The sequence below is a fragment of the Danio rerio genome, chromosome 6 (genome assembly GCF_052040795.2).
Source record: "Danio rerio strain M-AB ecotype USA chromosome 6, GRCz13ab, whole genome shotgun sequence".
Lineage (NCBI taxonomy): Eukaryota > Metazoa > Chordata > Actinopteri > Cypriniformes > Danionidae > Danio > Danio rerio.
This window is the reverse complement of record NC_141026.1, coordinates 14,172,048-14,190,886: the sequence shown is the minus strand read 5'-3', so window position 1 is coordinate 14,190,886 and position 18,839 is coordinate 14,172,048. Positions and strand designations below refer to the sequence as shown.

At 37.6% G+C, this 18,839-nt stretch overlaps 2 protein-coding genes and 1 long non-coding RNA gene across 4 annotated transcripts in view; 2 read left to right on the top strand and 1 right to left on the bottom strand.

Moving 5' to 3' along the window:
* The window catches only part of stk24b (serine/threonine kinase 24b (STE20 homolog, yeast)), an 835,587-nt gene that overhangs the window by 19,504 nt on the left and 797,244 nt on the right, over positions 1 to 18,839 (bottom strand). The gene's annotated exons all lie outside the window — the stretch shown is intronic.
* kcnj3b (potassium inwardly rectifying channel subfamily J member 3b) overlaps positions 1 to 18,839 on the top strand; it is a 33,236-nt gene that overhangs the window by 11,085 nt on the left and 3,312 nt on the right. The gene's annotated exons all lie outside the window — the stretch shown is intronic.
* Positions 10,464 to 18,119, top strand: LOC147843401 (uncharacterized). Its single transcript, XR_015493358.1, has 3 exons — positions 10,464 to 13,040; positions 14,500 to 16,145; positions 16,184 to 18,119. It is a non-coding gene; the product is annotated as an uncharacterized LOC147843401 (long non-coding RNA).

The following is an 18,839-nucleotide window of genomic DNA, read 5'->3' as shown; positions in this document are numbered from 1 at the left end:
GTGAAACAGCTCTTTTTTGTAGGCTAGCTGTGCTCCTGTACAAAAAAATGACTTGTATTGAACCCATCCTGATAAATATTCTCTGGAGTAACAAGTGTGACAACTAATCCCAGCCCGTTCTCTGTGAGTCTCAACAAAGTGGCGCGAGGAAGATTTAGACATTAATGCATTAACTTCCTCCAAGCCGAGAAGCATCGACTTCAAGGCCAGGCAGTCTCAGAGGAGCAGCCCAGAGCCATTCATTGCCCTCAGAGATAAACATGACAGCTGTGTCTGCGTTCGCATCTGTCACTTTATTTACAGCTTCCCACGTTACACTGCAGAAATGAGCCTTTAAAAATAGCTGAAATATTCCTGATACTGAGCAAAAAAACTTTTGGGGTGTTAAGAAAAAAACTTAAATAAATATTAAGCATATAATAGCATGAGATTTTGTTTGCGATAATTGCTGAACCTTTTTTAAACATTATCTTGACATTGACATGATATTCATGTATGATAACAAAAATAATGTATTGTAAATAAATGTTTAAAGTAAGGGGCGACACGGTGGCTCAGTGGTTATCACTGTTGCCTCACAGCAAGAGTCTCGGCTGGGTCAGTTGGCATGTCTGTGTAGAGTTTGCATGTTCTCCCAGTGTTGGCGTGTGGGTTTCCTCCGTGTGCTACGGTTTCCCTCACAGTCCAAATGACATGTGGTATATTGGTTAATTGGATGAACTAAATAAAGTTCCTAATGTAAGTTTGGGAGGAGCCTGATCAGTCAGGTGGCTCAGTTTATTATCACCTGTGTATATAAGTAGCGGTCCTTGCACTGCTTCAGTTTGGCTTTTGTTCTGGCATCCATCCACCTCCCCATCTCCTCCTCTGTTTAAAAAAAAAAGAGGGGGAGGGGTTGAACACTCATACTTGGAGCTCAAGTTAAGCCTCTTTCAAGGACGAGAGGTCCAAGCTCTCTTAGGGGTTTGACAGCTCGGGCCCCTGCTTCAGGACAGATATGCTAAAATCACTTACCATGTTGACGCAATTGATTGAGCAGGTGATCTCGTGAAATTAGCCATAATGTGTGTGTGTGTGTGTGTATGGGTGTTTTCCAGTACTGGGTTGCGATTGGTAGGGCATTCGTTGTGTAAAACATTCTGGAATAGTTGGTGGTTCATTCCACTGTGAAGGCCTCTGCTAAATCAGAGACTAACCTTGTTTCAAGAGTGGCAATTTAATGGAGATTAGGGGATCAAGGGAAACTTGGGGTAGTTGTAACTTCTTTTTTGTATATTGAGTATAATATTATATTAAATGCAATAAGTACAAATGTTTCAGTTGGCAAGGGGTTAAAGTATTATTTACCCACAGTATCTCAAGTAAAAACCAATAATTTACTGCTGCAGTACCTAATGCTGTAGAATCTGCACACAATTCATTCATGTTGACTCAACAAACATCGATTAAGTTAACATAACAAATTTAAGTGGATTGAACATGAAACAATAAGTCCCGAAAAACTTAGTTTCAACTGTATTTTATTTAAATAAGTAGTTTGAACAAGCAGCAAAAAGATTGTTTTGAGTGTAGTGTTGCTGTTTTTTTTTCTTTGTATATGCTTCAAATTATTTTTGATGTCACGCTTCATAAGCATTCAAAAAGCAAAAGTCTTCTATTTTTGCAGGAAAACATTCTAGCTGTGCAATATAATTTTCATTATTTAAAAATATATTTTACTCAATACATTAATCGACTGATGAATAGACCCACACAAAACTGCAGATTAAAGCCTCATTCACATTACGAGTGACTCGCAGTGGCAAAGAGTCAACTGACTGTTTATGTCCACAGACCTCCGTCGCGTTTGCAGCAGGTCGCCACCCGGAGCGACAGGCAGCTACAAAGTCACTGCTAGTCTGAATGAGGCGTTATGCAGATTTTTGAGCCCAGCATTCAATCTATTCATTTAAGTATGTAAATATGTGTGAATATATACAAAACTCAACTATTTAGTCTCCACTTCACTTCCTAATCTGCAATTGCCTCTCTGGATATACCACTAACTGTACTCAAAAAAAAAAAAATAATAATAAATATATATATATATATATATATATATATATATATATATATATATATATATATATATATATATATATATATATATATATACTTAATAATACTTTCCTTCTTAGACTTTACAGACCTGGAACTTGCCTATAGCACTTATTCGTTGTTGCTCTTATAGTTGTGTAAGTTGCTTCCTTGTCCTCATTTGTAAGTCGCTTTGGATAAAAGCGTCTGCTAAATGACTAAATGTAAATGTATTCCATTTTTGTATTAATTGTATTAACCATATTAGAGAATATATAAATGTTTAGATGATTTATATACAATAAAACTTGCATTTAAGTATTATTTCTTGATGAACAAGTGGTTCTAACAAGTGGTCCTTTCTAGCACATCAGACGTAGTTGCTCTGTTACACTTAATAAAGATTAGGGAAAGAAATCTGCACCATGGCAAAATGAGCACACACGTGCCTTAAAGAAAGCAGCCCGAAAAAATAGAATGTATACGAAAGAAATCAAAACTAGAGGTTTTTCATCTGGCCTGGAAAGAAAGTATGCTTACCTTTAGAAAAGCTTTAAAGTCAGATCTGCTTATTTTTTTAACTTTAATAAAAGAAAATAAACACAATAAATCATAGGGTCCTGTTAGCCAATCTAACTAAAATAAAGCATCAACATGCATTTCTCAACATTGAGTTTTTTTCACATTCAAGCTTAATGATATCAGAGATAAAATAAGCACCATCAATATGCCTCTACAGCATCATCCCAGTTAGAGCACTGTAGACCAGCAGTAGGTGAGGAAGAACTGTCTAAACTGATAAATTCATCTAAATCAACATTGTCTACACTAGATCCTATTCGGACCAAAATATTAAAACAATTGTTTTCAGAAGTTTCTGAACCTGTTCTTAACTTTGTCATCCCTACTTTTAGGATTTGTTCCTAAAACTTTTAAACTAGCTGTCATTAAGCCTATTATTTAAAAAACACAGCTTGATCACAAAGAACTAGTACATTTTAGACCCATTTCAAAGCTGCCTTTTCTATCAAAGATACTAGAAAAAAGTTGCATCTGCTCAACTATTTTCTCAGAACCATTCTACTTAAATCTGTACAGAAACAGCAAAAATGTCTACATATTCTGTCTGGCCCCGATGAGTTATGAACCGTCTTCATCCAAACTTGAACAAAATGGTACAAAGCAGACATTTGAGATCATTTTTCACTTTATCTTATTTCTTTGGATGAATTGTGTGTGTTACAATTGCCTCTGATTTCCCTTGTTTCTTGAGTATTGAGCCATTATTACAAAAAAAAAAAAAAAACTCAAATGTTCTCTTAAATGTCAATGATTAGAAAAAAGTTATGTTGACTTTTTAAACTAAAATATCACTTAAAGGTTATTTAAATACCAAATATTCAAAATAAATTCCCTGAGATTTTAATATCTTACATAAAAAAATCTTCTCAGGTAGATGTATCTTGTTTCGAAGGATATTAGGTATTTTAATGAAAAACTAGAGTTTTCTTTTCTTTTTTTGTGCCGTGTGGAGAGCTTCCACTCACTCATATGCAAATGAAAGTGTTCTTTCTCAGATTTTCAATTTCAAACTTCATGGCGTTTTGTCAAACTGGCTTCCCAACAAACTATGCAAAAAAAAACTGTAATGAGATTCTTGATTATTTTGACTTGTTTTGACAAAAGAGCGTGTCTCAGATTTGCCTGTCTCAAAGGTGTCAAACCATTTTGATTAAGCACAATTTGTACACTTCTCTGGAAGCCTCGGTGTGACATAACAATTTAAGCATTTAATCACTCTATAATCAGATAAAACATCTGAAATGTGTGCCTGTTCAAGTGTATCATTTATTGAATGGATGTGGCATCTGTGGCAGATTTCGTTTTACATTTTGTCAGATCCCTGATAAGGCTGATGTTTTCAGGTATTTGTCCATGTTATTTGTACATTAAGGTTTAACCAGCCTGCATGACCAGACCAGGATTGTACACTACCTGACAGTCTTGTCGCCTATCCAAGATTTAGGAACAACAAATAATAACTTCTAGTTGACCACTTGGTATCAGGAGGTGACTTATATGAAAGGCAAAGACCTCTAGATTACGCTTATTGTACCAAAATTAAATATGATCATGTCTTGATTTGAGATTATTTAATTAGGACAGTAAAGTCTGACTTTGCTTAGACAAAATCTTGTCACTTAACAGAAATAATGTACAGCTAAGAATATAAAGTCATGGTGTACTCCCATGAGCTTGGAGGACTGCATCCATCCATCTCTGCAATGACTCAAATAACTTACTAAAAAAGTCACCTGGAATGGCAAAGAAAGCGTTCTTGTAGGACTCCTAGAGTTCATCAAGATTCTTTGGATTCATCTTTAATGCCTCCTCCTTTATTTTACCACAGACATGCTCAAAAATGTTCATATCTGGTGACTGGGCTGGCCAATCCTTTGCATTTAGGTACTTTGATGTGGAGGCTGAGGTGTAAGAAGGAGCACTATCCTGCCGAAGAATTTGCCATCTCCTGTGGTTTGTAATGTAATGGGCAGCACAAATGTCTTGATACCTCAGGTTGTCGATGTTGCCATCCGCTCTGCAGATCTCTCGCCCCCATACTGAATTTAACCCCAAACCATGATTTTTCACCAAACTTGACTGATTTCTGTATGAATCTTGGGTCCATGCAGGTTCCAATAGGACTTCTGCAGTATTTGTGATGATTGGGATGCAGTTCATTCATTCATTCATTCATTTCCTTTTCGGCTTGGTCCCTTTATTAATCCGGGGTCGCCACAGTGGAATGAACCGCCAACTTATCCAGCTCGTTTTTTTTACGCAGCGGATGCCCTTCCAGCTGCAACCCATCTCTAGAAAACATCCACACACATACATACTCATACACTACGTACAATTTTAGCCTACCCAATTCAACTGTACCGCATGTCTTTGAACTGTGGGGGAAACCGGAGCACCGGGAGGAAACCCACGCGAACGCATGAAGAAGATGCAAACTCCGCACAGAAACGCCAACTGAGCCGAGGCTCGAACCAGCAACCCAGTGACCGTCTTGCTGTGAGGCGACAGCACTACCTACTGCGCCACTGCGTCACCGGGATATCGTTCAACAGATGATTCATCTAAAAAATCTACCTTCTGCCACTTTTCCAAATGGTCAACTAGAAGTCAAGTTATTATTTGTTGCTTGTACAACTGGAATCGACGACAAGACTTTTGTCAGGCAGTGTACAGCTGACTAAAAACATAAAATAAATAAATATAAAAAATTTGATCTTCTTGAAATAAAACAAACATTAACTGACATAAAGTGTATCATATGTAAAAAAAAAAAATGAATAAATAAAACATTTGAAGAATTAAAAAAGATAGTTCAACCAAAAACGAAAATGTACTCACTTTTTACTGCATCTCAAGTAGTTCCAAACATTTGATGTTCTTTACTATGTTGAACAAAAAGAAGATATTGAAGTAACGCTGAAAACCTGCAACCCCTGACTTCCGTAGGAAAAACCAATACTATGGAATTCAGTGGTTATAGCACTGTAAAAAGATTTAAGTGTTGCTCACTAAATATTAAGTTGAAACAATTTAACTTTACAAGTCATTGTAACTTGCATCAATTACACTGAAATCGCCAGCAAGTTAAAATTAGTTTACTGCTCAACTGTTATCTGTTCATGCAGAGGTTAATATTAATTCCTGGCTGTGTTTTCTTTGACATTATAGCTTCAAAATACAGTGTGATACATCTCTATCTGTCTCTTTTGTCAGGTTTATTTATTATTTAGCCTTCATGCACAACAGATCTGGGGCCTCATGTATCAACGCTGCGAACGCACAAAAACTTTGCGTACGCCAGGTTTCACGCTCAGAATCACTCACGTTTGGATTTACTAACAATGAACTGAACGTGGGAATGTGCGCAGCTCCGCGCCAGCTTTATGGCTGGCGTACGCACATTTTTTTTGTGCGTGTCTGTTTTATTTCCATTGGCGACTCCTAGAGGTAGTTGTGTTAAATTCCTCTTTACAAAGTGTCTGAGCCTTACAATGGCAGCTGTATGAGACGGGTTCATCTAGCAGGTATATAAGGTTTCCATTAGAGATGCGCGGATGGCGGTTACAGCCGCGGAATCCGCGGATAAACCGCGGATCGGGCGGATGACGTGACGAAAAATAATATTTTAATTAAATTCGGGCGGGTGGCGGGCGGTTGTACTGTTTTTGTACACATAGCTGGCGCACCAACGAAAAAGCCTAGACTGACTTCACAGAATGGGAGGAGGAATCGGATACACTAATTCTGGATGAAGTACAGTATTTCTCTACAAACTTTCGTATAGACGGATCAGCAGAGGAAAATCTACTTCCTTTTGGGAGAAACAAGGCTGTCCCAAGTCTACAGCACCTTGCCAAGAGAATTCTATGCAATCCAGCAACAAGTGCTGCGAGCGAGCGCTCCTTCAGTGCAGCAGGGCGCATTAGAGGCCAGGCGCTCTCGTCTGAATCCTGACACTGTATATGCTATTTTATTCCTGCTAGTGCCAAAAAAATTCAAACTAGACCTAAGGTCAGGCACATTACACCAATTAGCCTATGTTCTACACATATGTTCAATATAAACTTTTGAGTTCGGTCAGCAGCAGCTGATAATTTTACGTTCATATTGTTTTTGCCTATTCTAGACATTTAGCCTCGCTTTTACGTTCCGAGGCTTTAAGCTATTTTGCCAGAATTTCTTTGTCGCAACTGTTATGGCGTAGTATTTCATTATGCTTCAAGTTTGAGGGGATGATCCTAGTCCATGGGTTATTGGGGCATAGACATCCAGGCAATTTAGCCTGGTCAGACTTTATTTTCGCTCAAAGAGGGATGGCATCTTTATTTTTCTAATTTAATTTCTAATTGTGGGTGTGATTGAGCCTACAAGGCTTAGCTACGATATGAAGTTTTTATTACTTTTTTTCAACTGTTTGCCAAAGCATGCGACTATAGCCTATGCCTACATTAAGATATTTATGTTAATATTTTTTACTGCCTCTTGTTTCTTTTGGGATATAAAATAGATATTGTCTGATAGAGATATCAATAAAGGTTCATCTGTGTCGCAGAACTGTGTTGTTTCCGATTTCTACAAGCTCAATAACATCCACAGCAAAAAATAAATAAATAAATAAATAAATAAAAGTCGAAAAACTGTGCCCATTAATGTGCAAGGCAAGCAGGTAAGTTTTTTGGGTTGCTATGGACAACTACAAATGTAAACATTATAGGCTATAATTTAAATGACTTATTATTCTATCTATTTGCTAAAAAAATAAGTGAAACAGGCATTTAGTAGTAGGCTATAGCATGTTAAAATGATGTGTCAAAATGCGTTTTCTATTAGGCTACAATAATAAAAAAAAAATTGTACGGTACAGTGCGTTAAATTTAGGCTATTTATTTTTGTCCCTGTGCGCCGATTGGAGACGGAGTTCACTGCTGATATTCTGAGAGCTTCATAGGGTGCTTCACATTTCTTATTTGTGCATCCTCGTTTCCTTTCCTTGCTTTCTTTCCTCGTCTTTCCGCCCCTATATGATGCGAGGGAAGGACGCAAGGAAAAAACTTAAGGACCGAGGAATCGAATCAAGTGAAAAGACACGTCCTCGTATTGTTTAGCGTCACTTCAAAGCGTCAATAAATGATGGATTTGACTTGCACGTTTGGATTAACTGCATGCCATTTAAGTCATTCTCTATTCACTAATAATCAATAAAGAAACATTCATTAAATAATAAAAAGGAATAAGCCATTCAAATAAAGAGCTTAGTCAGCAGATGGCGGGCGGGTGCGGTTTTAAAAATTGGTCAAAAATTTTAGTGCGGATGGATGGCGGACGGATGATGAGTTTTGTGATGCGGTTGCGGATGAAATAATAGCCCATCCGCGCATCTCTAGTTTCCATACCATACATTTGACCAGCTAAACATTAAAGCACAATTTGCAGCGGTCGCCTGTTTTCCCAATGTAATCTGAGCTATCTACTGCACGCACATTGCTATAAAGACACTATCTGAAGATGAATTTGCATGCGTGAATCAGAAACATTTCCATTCAATAAATGTGCAAATAAAATATGATGCACAAACTTATTAATGATTCCTACTTGTCTTTCTCGTGATAAATAGTGGGCAAAATCTGATATGTAGCGGGGGAAAAAAGAAGAATGACTTTATCACATGCTGGATTCGAACCGAGTTTATGCTCGACCGTGTCAGAACATGTTAATATGCGTCTTACGAGCTGCGCCACTGAGGCTGTTATGGGTACTGCAACATTTTACATCTATAAACCACACTATTTCTTTTTTAATTCACTCAGTGCGATGTTCAGACCCAACTGTGTTAACCGCATCAGCTAAACTCTCCCACTCTATTTTTTTCTTTTGTTGTTAATTCCGGAGAACAAACTCGCAAATAACATCGCTTTTCTCCGGTCTACCTCCGAAAGCAGCACCTCCAATTCACATTCTGTTCAAAGTTTCTCTTTTTGCTTGCTTTTGCCTTTGCTTTTTCGTTGGGTTTTGCCAAAGTAGAGTCATTAGCATATTCATACGGGGGAGGAGGCAGGGAGGGGTTTTGTGCTCGTGCATGTTGCGTTCAGTTTCACGTTCATTCAGATGTACAAAAGAATGTGCGTGAGATTCGGCGTACGCAGTGTTTCATACATCTGAATTTTTTTCTGCGTACGCACATTTACAGCTTTGTGCGTACGCAATGTTTTAGTAAGATTTCCACGCAAGTCTTCGTACATAAGGCCCCTGGTGAGCAAAATAGGTTAACATAACTCTGATGGGTTTATATTTGTCCATGTTCAGCGTACATCATACTGTGTGTCTGTCTGTATGAGAGGCACATCAGAGCGGAGGTCATTAATATTCACAACACAATCCACACAGTACATAGTCAATTATGGACCGTCTGATTCTAAGGGTATTTTATGGAGTAATAAATAAGCTTATGAAACCGTTTCCGGAGATTTTTTGAAGTTACCAAAGTTATAAACTAGGAATAAACCGATATTACTTTTTACAAACAGATACAAGTATGAGTATTTTAGTTTGTGTACTCGCTGATACAGAGTACCGATTCAATGAAAGTGCAGTTATATAAGGTGGTTTTATTTTTTGCCTGTAGCAAGAGGCACGAAAGGCTATTCCAAGCCAAAAATATGCAAACATTGTTGATAACCCTGTAAATCGATAGACCTGATCGATTACTGATTAAGCATGGACATTTAAATGATGATAAAAATGAGCACTAGCTTGTTTTTGCTGTGATCATTATGCAAAGATCATATTGCGTATTTTGTTTGTTCTTCAGTAGACTATAGATTCGTTAATTGTTTATAAGGACTAAGCTATTAATATATAAAACATTAATTAATATATTAAGACATTGAAGTCAGGTAGGACAACAAAACCCATCCACATAGTGGATTACTATTGAGTGGTACCGATCCGTGGTATCAGCATTTCATGTACGATACGAGTATGAGTATCGACCCGATATCCCATACTGGCATTGGTATTGATGCATCCCTACCATAAACCTACTATGTAGATGTCAGAGAACAATTTAACTTATTAAACCAATGCTGTATATGGCCTTTAGTAACATAAAAACATACGACATGACTTTTTTTAAATATGTAAATTTCCACAGTGAGGTTTCCAGCATTTTTTTTTTTTTGTGTTCAACAAAAACCTCAAACTGGTTCGAAACAAGTAATTTTTGTGTGTACTATCCCAAATTACACATCAAACTTTTTTTAACTGTGACTAAAATGATAACAGAAACTCATACTAATTCATTTCCAGATATATTAAAGTAACTATAACTGAAGTAAAAACCCAAATTATTTCCCAAAGCAGTCACAAGTGTTGCTATAACATATTTCTTATCTTAATTTCACTTTTTTATTATTATTTCAATCTCAATAAACACTGATGCATGATGACAACTAATAACTACATTATTTAATGGCATTCCTTGCGACATGGATAGGATCAAACTTATTCCTTTTTAATATTAAGATATTTTCTTTGAAATCAAAATGTATTTTTGTCCTGCCATTGGTTACTTATTAAACAATCCTGTGCCTGAACTTGCCGTGAGTAAGATGGAAATGAAAGCACATCAGCAGCAGCAGCAAGAAAAAAAAACAGATGCTCAAGACATAATCTAATTATAGTAATAACATTAAATTAAAGTAATAACATTTTTAAAAAAATGGTAAATATATAACTGAGGTTTATGATACAACAATCACAGTTTAGCATTCACTAAATCATTATATTCCTCAGAGCCGTGAGATTGTGTTGGTTTGTTAAATAAAATAATAATCTAGCCTAAATAACATTAAAGTGAAATATTCACAGTTTCCGAGAAGCCTATATTAAACTGTTCTCACTATTGATGACAATGCTTTTGCAAAGTATCCGCAGCACTGAACATATTCCCAGGTTACCTTGGAAGAACAAACTCTGTTAGAAGGCTGAGAGAACTCAGAAACTCGTTGTAAGAATGGAGATGTCTGCATATTTGTGCCAGTCTGTCGAATAAAACTGCTTAAAACACCTTAATATTTTGAAAAAGGTAGTTAAAGTTTGCATAACCAATGATTGATCTTATCCACCCGTAACCCACCCACAAGTAAATATGCCAACTATTTTTTGATTACCTGATCGGTGCATTAACTGCAGCACCCGCGCATATAACTGAGAAATTGCGTGCTCTTATTGCACAGTGTCACCCACATGACAGAACCCGTCGTGAAGAATGAGAAAAAAGACTTTCTGCGATGTTGTCTTGAGGCGTCGCAGACATAGTATCAGTTGTCATGAAGTATGCCACGTTACACAAGAAGAAACAATTTAATCTTGTATCACGATGCTCATTTGTCGTTTACAAATCCTATGTCGTTTACACCCTACTTCAAGAAAAATCGTGACAAATTCATGTGATCTGACCGAGGCTTAAGTAGAAGGAAAATAAATGAATCTTAACGATGCTAATTTAACACTGCTATGAATTTAGTGACACTGTTTATAAACTGAACACCATATATAATTAACCATTTCTAGCAGGAAGAAGCCGCTTACTTGTTGACTTTTGTTATTTTTAGTGCCTGGTCTGTGGTTTGGGAGTTTGGGTTTTCTATCTTATGCCTTTCAGCAATGCGAGTAAACAGGGCAGCTCGGCGCAAGCATCCCCAAGAGGCCGCAGCAAATCAAAAGGGAGGCACTGCTTCATCCCCCCAGGACCACACACTGTGTGTCAGCGCGTTACAGGAGAGAATTGGGCCCAGCTGCATGGTCAATTACCGTTCAGAGCAGCCAGATAGTAGAGTTTACTGTTATCTCGCACCACAGAGAGAAAGGGAGAGTGTGAGATAGGGACAGAGAGGCAGTCGTGATGATAATGATGGTTAGTGCTATAGGTGTGTTAGCGAGAGCCACTAAAACGGACAGGAGGGAATGCGGGGAGAAAAAATGAAGGAAAGACAGAGATGACAGAAACAGGTCAGGCAGTGCACCTCGGTGGCAATGCAACCGAACACTTGATGACGGTCACCATAGAAACAGATTATCCCTCTTGGAAATATAAATTGTTCTCATAACTGTCAGATGCTGGAGTGTGGCGGTACTATTTTTTTTTTTTCTGTTCTGGTGGAAGCTAATGTTCGCGAAACGTCCCTCCCCAAATGCTGAAATGAAATTTGTCGTAATGGAAGAATATGGAATGATTATGTAAGCCCAAATCGGGGGAGAGGCAGAGCTCCGGCAGAGACCTCACCTTCCCCTCTCATCCAGCAAACAGCAGAAAGCCTGTTAAATATTTCATAAGATGAATAATATTATGTTATACTGCTAAGCTCGGGATTTGTCAGCTCAGAAAGCCAGGGTTTTTGACTGTAGTAAGGCAGGATAACCGTGCCAGTGTTTGTGCGTGTGAGAGTGTGTAGGTGTGCAATACTCGTAGGTGGCGACGTGAGAGAGAGAATAAAGAGAGAATGATCTAGACTTTCGTAAATGTATATTGTATGTTTTGTCTTGCTGGGTTTTTATATTTAGGCCTGAGGTTGTAATGTGCACTCGGCAACCGTCTCGTTTTAGACCGCCCTGCTTCCTTCTGTCGGGAGAAGCGTATGGCAGTCCCAGCGCTTTCTGAACACCTTCATCCAGCTGCTCAAATCCCAGAGCGGAACAAAGTCCTCGCTGTATCTCTCCTGCAAACACCGCAGATCTCCTGTCCTCTGGCCCTCGCTGCACTGAGGCGCAGAGGTAGACAAAGGATTGTAAAGGCTTTTTAGGTATCGAAGTTTCCATGAAGAATTTATAACATCCACCCAACCTTTGCGCTGTACAAAAAGTTCATTATAGTACAAAATAGCAGTGTGAAGCTACACTGGTCTTGATTACTGTTATCATGTCATTGATTCAGTTCTATTCAATACCATGATGCATCACAACGCATTGACAATGCACCGTATCCTGAATTTTACTTCATATGTTTTTATTTTACTTGCTCAAAGACAACACTCTAAAATGTATCAAGCACCAAATAATCAATAACTCTCCTCCCTCCCTTGACATAGTTTGGTATATTCACACAGGCAACTCATCTACCTCACCATAGTCAAATTCAATTCATCTTTATTTCTATAGCGCTTTTACGATGTAGATCGTGGCAAAGCCGCTTAACACAGAAGTTCTCGTGAATTGAAACAGTGTCAGTCCAGTGTGGTTTAAATTTCCCTGCTGTAAGTCCAAACGCTGAACAGCAAATCCATTGATGCACAGCTCCACAAGTCCCAAACGAAGCAAGCCAGTGGCGACAATGGGGAGGAACGAAACTTTACCGATTGACAAACGTCAAGAGTTACAGCGCCATTGTGGTCCAATGATCAGCACGTTGCGTTAACACGTCGCCGATCCTTGTTCGATCCTGAGTAAATCTTTTTTTTTTTTTTTCATTTTTATTATTAAGACATATAAAACTGTAAGGTTGTTGAACATTTGGGGCCCTATCATACACCCGGTGCAGTGTGGCGCAAGGCGTGGCGCAGTAGTCTTTTGGTAGTTTCAGCTTGGCGCAAGAGTCATTTTGAGGCGTTGAGCTACGCTGTTTAAATAGCAAATGCATTATCGCTTATTTGTGCGCCCATAGGCGTTCTGGTCTAAAAAAGAAGGCGTTCTGAGGAGGACCGCTGGCGCGTTGCTATTTTGAGAAACTATAATAGATTTTTCATTAGACCAAAACTAACCCGGTCTAAACTCCGGCGCAGAGTTGCGCCTCGCTTATGCACTGCTTAATACGCACAAGAGAGCAATAGGCAAATATCTTTACATATGAAAAAAATTTAAATATTAAGGATATATATAGGATATAATAAGAATTGATATAGAATATAAATATAAACGATTAAAATATTACAAAACATATTATTTTCTAGCCTACATAAATATGAAAAACCACTGCTTTTATGACTTCTTCATCTCGGGAGGCTTTTTCAGTTCATTTATAACAATTTGCTTTTGTATAATGTTATTATTATTAGCAGTATTATTTATTATATCCATATTTATATTTGTTTTATTAAAAACAAGCTTAGATTTGCCCACCTGTCAGGTTTTAGACCATATGGGGCACAGCATGTGTTTTAGGATATAATTCAGGTTTTTGAGCACATTTTGTTATTATTATTCATTTATTCGTTTGCTGGAAATTAGAACTGAATTTAGAAATAGTTTTGAAACGAATATTTGCGCTTAACAAACAAAATTATTTATTTATAGACTAATTGATGTCTGTGCGTAAAATCCAGAGCGAAAGTGAAAGTGATCCATTACCTCTCATTCTCACGCAGTAGATGCTCTGTTTAACAGTTTTCTGTTAAAAAAACTGTTAACTGTTAACTGTTTGCTTGTGAAATGCTCATTTTTTCCACTTAGACTTACTTTGCGTCCTGTAAATAGCGAATGCGCTCTTGGTGCGACGCAGCTGACTCTTAAAGGGAATTGGAGATGATACTCTAATTGGTTTATTCTCAAAACACACCTATAACTCATTAAGAAAATAAACTCAACCCTTTTAGAACATGCGCCGAAGCGCAAGGCAGATTTCCCGTCCTTAAATTAGCAAAAAGGCGTCCTGACACGCCCTAAAAGCATTTGCGCCCTGCGTTTTGCGTTTTGCGCATGGACCGTCAAAATAGAGCCCTTAAAGTTCTAAAGCAGCTGTTTTCTTGAAAAAGACGTGATAGTGTAATTAGAAACTGAATTGGAAATGACCTTATTTTAATTTAGTCAGTCGTGAACTGAGGTGGGCCGGTCTAATGCTTCAAACTCCAGGGCTGAAAAGGAGTCCCACTCCGGCCCTGAAACACAGGATGTCCATTTTGGAGAAGCTGAAGAGTAGGTCACCGGCGGGTGTTCATGCTGGACCACAAGATCAATGCGGATATTTGTCTGTCACTGAGGTCTTTCAATGCACATATTGCGCTAACACAACAAATGTTGTTCTAAACAGTTCTATTTGATAGCAAAAGTGGAAAAGCCTGAGTTCACTTACTCTAAAGGGGTTTTAAACCTTTATGAGTTTCTTTCCTCAGTTGAAGAATGTTGGAACACGGTAGCCTCTGAGATCCACAGAGGTAAATGAATTATATGAAAGTGAAAGGCATTCTTAAAATTACATTACAATACAACACATTGGTTAAACACAAGATTTACTACTGAAGTACTAAAGATTTTAGTACTTCCATTGACTCTTCATGGCAGTCTGATTGACAGGCGATCTGGTCAATCATAACGCAGATATTTTCTGCCCCTGTCGCTGTTCGCCATGTTGTCCAACAGGCGTTGTAGTAGAATGACATTGGCGATTAACATAAAAATGGTGAAAACGTGCTTGAAATGCACTCGCAAAGCAGACAGCAGGTACTCGAAAAAGCTAATCCTTTCCCGAAACCTAGAGAAGTATGGTTAAATTTGTGGGGATCTTTGTGTGGAGCTGGAAATGCGAGGACACATGACTGGTGATAATAATATAAATAATAATTCCTTAATTTTATATAGCGCTTTTGTAGGCACGTCTCCTCATTTACCACCATTGTGGAGCTGAGTTACTGTTCCCTTTCTATCAGTTTCTAGTCTTACCTTTCACATCAACAAGGCATTTGCGCCCACAGAACTGTCACTCACTAGATATTTTCTCTTTTTTGGACCATTCTCTGATGGTTGTGCGTGAAAATCCCAGTAGGTCAGCAGTTTCTGAAATACTCAGACCAGCCCGTCTGGCACCAACAATCATGCCACATTCAAAGTCCCTTAAATCCTTTTTCTTCCCCATTCTGATGCTTGACCATGTTTGCATGCCTAAATGCATTGAGCTGCTGCCATGTGACTGGCTGGTTAGAAATTTGTGTTAACGAACAGTTGTTCAGGTGTACCTAATAAAGTGGCCGGTGAGCGTATGTTTATACACATTTTTTTATTAATAATATTTAAGATACAGATGAAAGAGCAGAGAAAGCTATTTCTCACTATTAAAGGACTTGTTTTGATATCCTTTGATATCCAGGGTCTTCAGGGGTGATTGACCCACTTATTAACGCTTGATCCCTCCAAAGCCCCTGTATTACGCACCCTTTAAATAACTGGTTTGGGGTCTAGGGTCAGAAACATCGTCAATGGATATTTGTGCATCCCTACTAAAAAAGCCAAATTACATGCCAGGACATGGCTGTTAATTTCAGAGGTTGTAATGAAATTATATAAAGCATACTCATTTATTCATTTTCTTTTCGGCGTAGTCCCTTTATTAATCAGGGGTCGCCACAGCGAAATGAACCGCCATGAAGCATATGTTGGTTATATAATTTTATTAAATACTGCATCACATATTGAATGTCTCATTATTTAACATGCTATCACATACCCCAATTTTCTTTAATCTGTTGCTGCAGTGTGAACAGGCATTTAAGGGGGAAATCACTGTTGGTTTACTGTTTTCCACTGTTTTTCCACTGTTTAGGGAAAAAACTGAAAGGTTTAAGGTTTTTCTGCAAAGTTGCTGCTTTTTTATGGAAGCTTTACTTTTAGGAGTGTTCTGCATAGAGATGATGTGGATGCTGGTTTTAAAGGGGCATTTTTAGCTTTTGTAATCCAAAGAAAAGCGCATCGCTCTTGTGTGATCAAGTGTACTCCACGTCAAGCACGGTGTTGTTTTTCAGTCGACAATTGTCTTATCTCAGATTCGTTGCTATTGACTGATGTAGAACGGCGTGTTGCAAATCCGTTCGCTTGTTAGGGGGTTCATAAAAATGAGCTCTTTATAGTGAAGGCTTTGCACGCTTTAATTAAGGAGGGATGTTCGCTGGTGTGGGTGATACACAGATCTAATGAATTTCCCACAGATAAACCTCTTGTTTTCATGCAACCAAATGGACCGTGAACAGACGTTCCCGTGGGTGTTGCTCAACAGTAAATGCGCTTGTGTGTGTGTGTGTGTGTGTGTGTGTCAGTAATGCATCTATTAGTTTTAGTCACCCAAGCATTGTTGCGCAGTACACTCCTTTGAAACATATTTGTTGTCGCACAATGCTTGATGCACATTCATATTAATAAGCTGTTTTGCATGTAGTTGGTGCTTAAAAGACACATAATATTGCGTAACATTGTCAATCTGACTGCACAAACATTATTGGATGAGATCTGAATCGAATTGAGATGGGAGAAATGAATTAGATTTGTTCCATAATTCATTAATTTTGCAACATCATACTAATGTAATCCACATTGAAGTGATTTCAGCTAAGTAGACACTTGTCATTTGTAGATTAGTTTATTGCTGAATTGAATTTGTTTTCTAATTGATAGTTTTTGAACTGAAACAACACTGAATTTGAGGTTTGAGCTTAATGCAGAATTTGAATTGGTTTAATTTTTTAATGTCCATATTTGATTGTTTTTTTTTTCCTCTTTATTACCTTTAAGTTGATTTAAAATCTGCATTTTATAAGTAAACACAGATAATTGTATTGTTTTTTTATTGTATATGGGTTGTTGATGTGACAACGCAATGTAATTCGCACTGTCATCAAAACTGTCCTATTGTGTGACCGTCTCAGGCATAGTTCAGTAAATTACAGCTCTTATAAATTAAAAAGAAAGTCATTAATATTAAGTGAAATGAAGTAAATGGCGATCTTTTTTCACACAAACATTTCTAAAAACATAAGAAAATGCCACTGAAAACCATGTCTTCTGCGTGACACTAAGTTTATGCTCGTTTTAACATATCCACAGAAAAATGTAATTAGTTAAAGGATCCCATTCAAGTGACTGAAGCTCGCTGTTCATTTTTGGTCTCCGTATTTATGCATTCCACTTTTTTTAAAGCACTATTAAATTAAGTTTTGATGTTAATAATAAATAGCTCTATTTGAAAATAATTGTCCAACAATTGATAATGGGGGCCAGTCCTAATCGGTCTACCAAAATATTACAGAGGCAGTACCCCCACTCTGAGTCTCTGGGCATCATCATAGGACGCCCAGTCAACCTACCTACTCATTCCTTATTCTCTTACTTCCACTCCCCTAGCATAAACTTCCCTTCATCCCCCTGTTCCCTTAACATCCCTTTTCATCCCTACATGGTTCATGCTGGTGAAAGTACATTTCATTTAGTAAAAGAATTAATAGTTTCCCTTTACATCTTCAAACGACATAAATATGACTTTTTTTTTCTTCAAAAATGGTATTTTACAAAACATTGCCTATTTGTCAATTATCCATTTAAAGTCAGAATTATTAACCCCTCTTGAATTATTTGTAGAAAAGTAAAACTGCTTTTATTTTAGCCAAAATAAAATAAATAAGACTTTCTCCAGAGGGAAACAAATATTTTCAGAAATAATGTAAAAAAAAAAAAATTCTGCTCTGTTAAACTTAATTTGGGAAATATTTAAAAAAGAAACAAGAAATTCACAGGAGGGTGAATAATTTTGACTATTTCTATATTTCTATATTAATAAAGGTGACCTGAGTCAAAGTCCCTTCAAGGCAAGTCATTTCACTTGGTGGTCATCTTTGAAACACCTCTCGGGCAGTACGCTCAGGCATTCTGTTTGAATGGGAAAACATCAAATTCCCCAAAACTGTTTGGCATGCTTATGATTACATTACATATCTGAAATCACCAATACAATCAAGCAACAACTGTCTCATAAGTATCATTTCTAAACATTTAAATCAAACAAAATTAGCAATTTTTCAGGGTGCCCAAGCCATATCTGTCAACATTGGGATGTGAAAATGGGGGATATGCCCACCAAAATAAGGGATATTCCCCCCACCCAAAAAAAATCCTCATATTACTAAATCTGTTCTTCTGAAGCCGTTTCATTGTTAATAAGCAGTTAAATGGTCAGTAATATTATTATTTACAAAAGAAGAAACGTCTGACAGTCACGCACCACTATATGACTGTTTTGAGGATTGCATGGGAGGGGTGACGGCACCTGTAATGAAAAGGAAAGAGAATCTCGCTGTTTTTATATTCATTTTAAAGTGTTTTCATGCCTAAATAATGCGAAAGCACAAAACAGACTCACATTTTAAGAGCAAGGGGCAGCCTCTGATGGTTCAGCGGTATGGGTTGCATATAGGGAGGATTGGCTCTTTAAT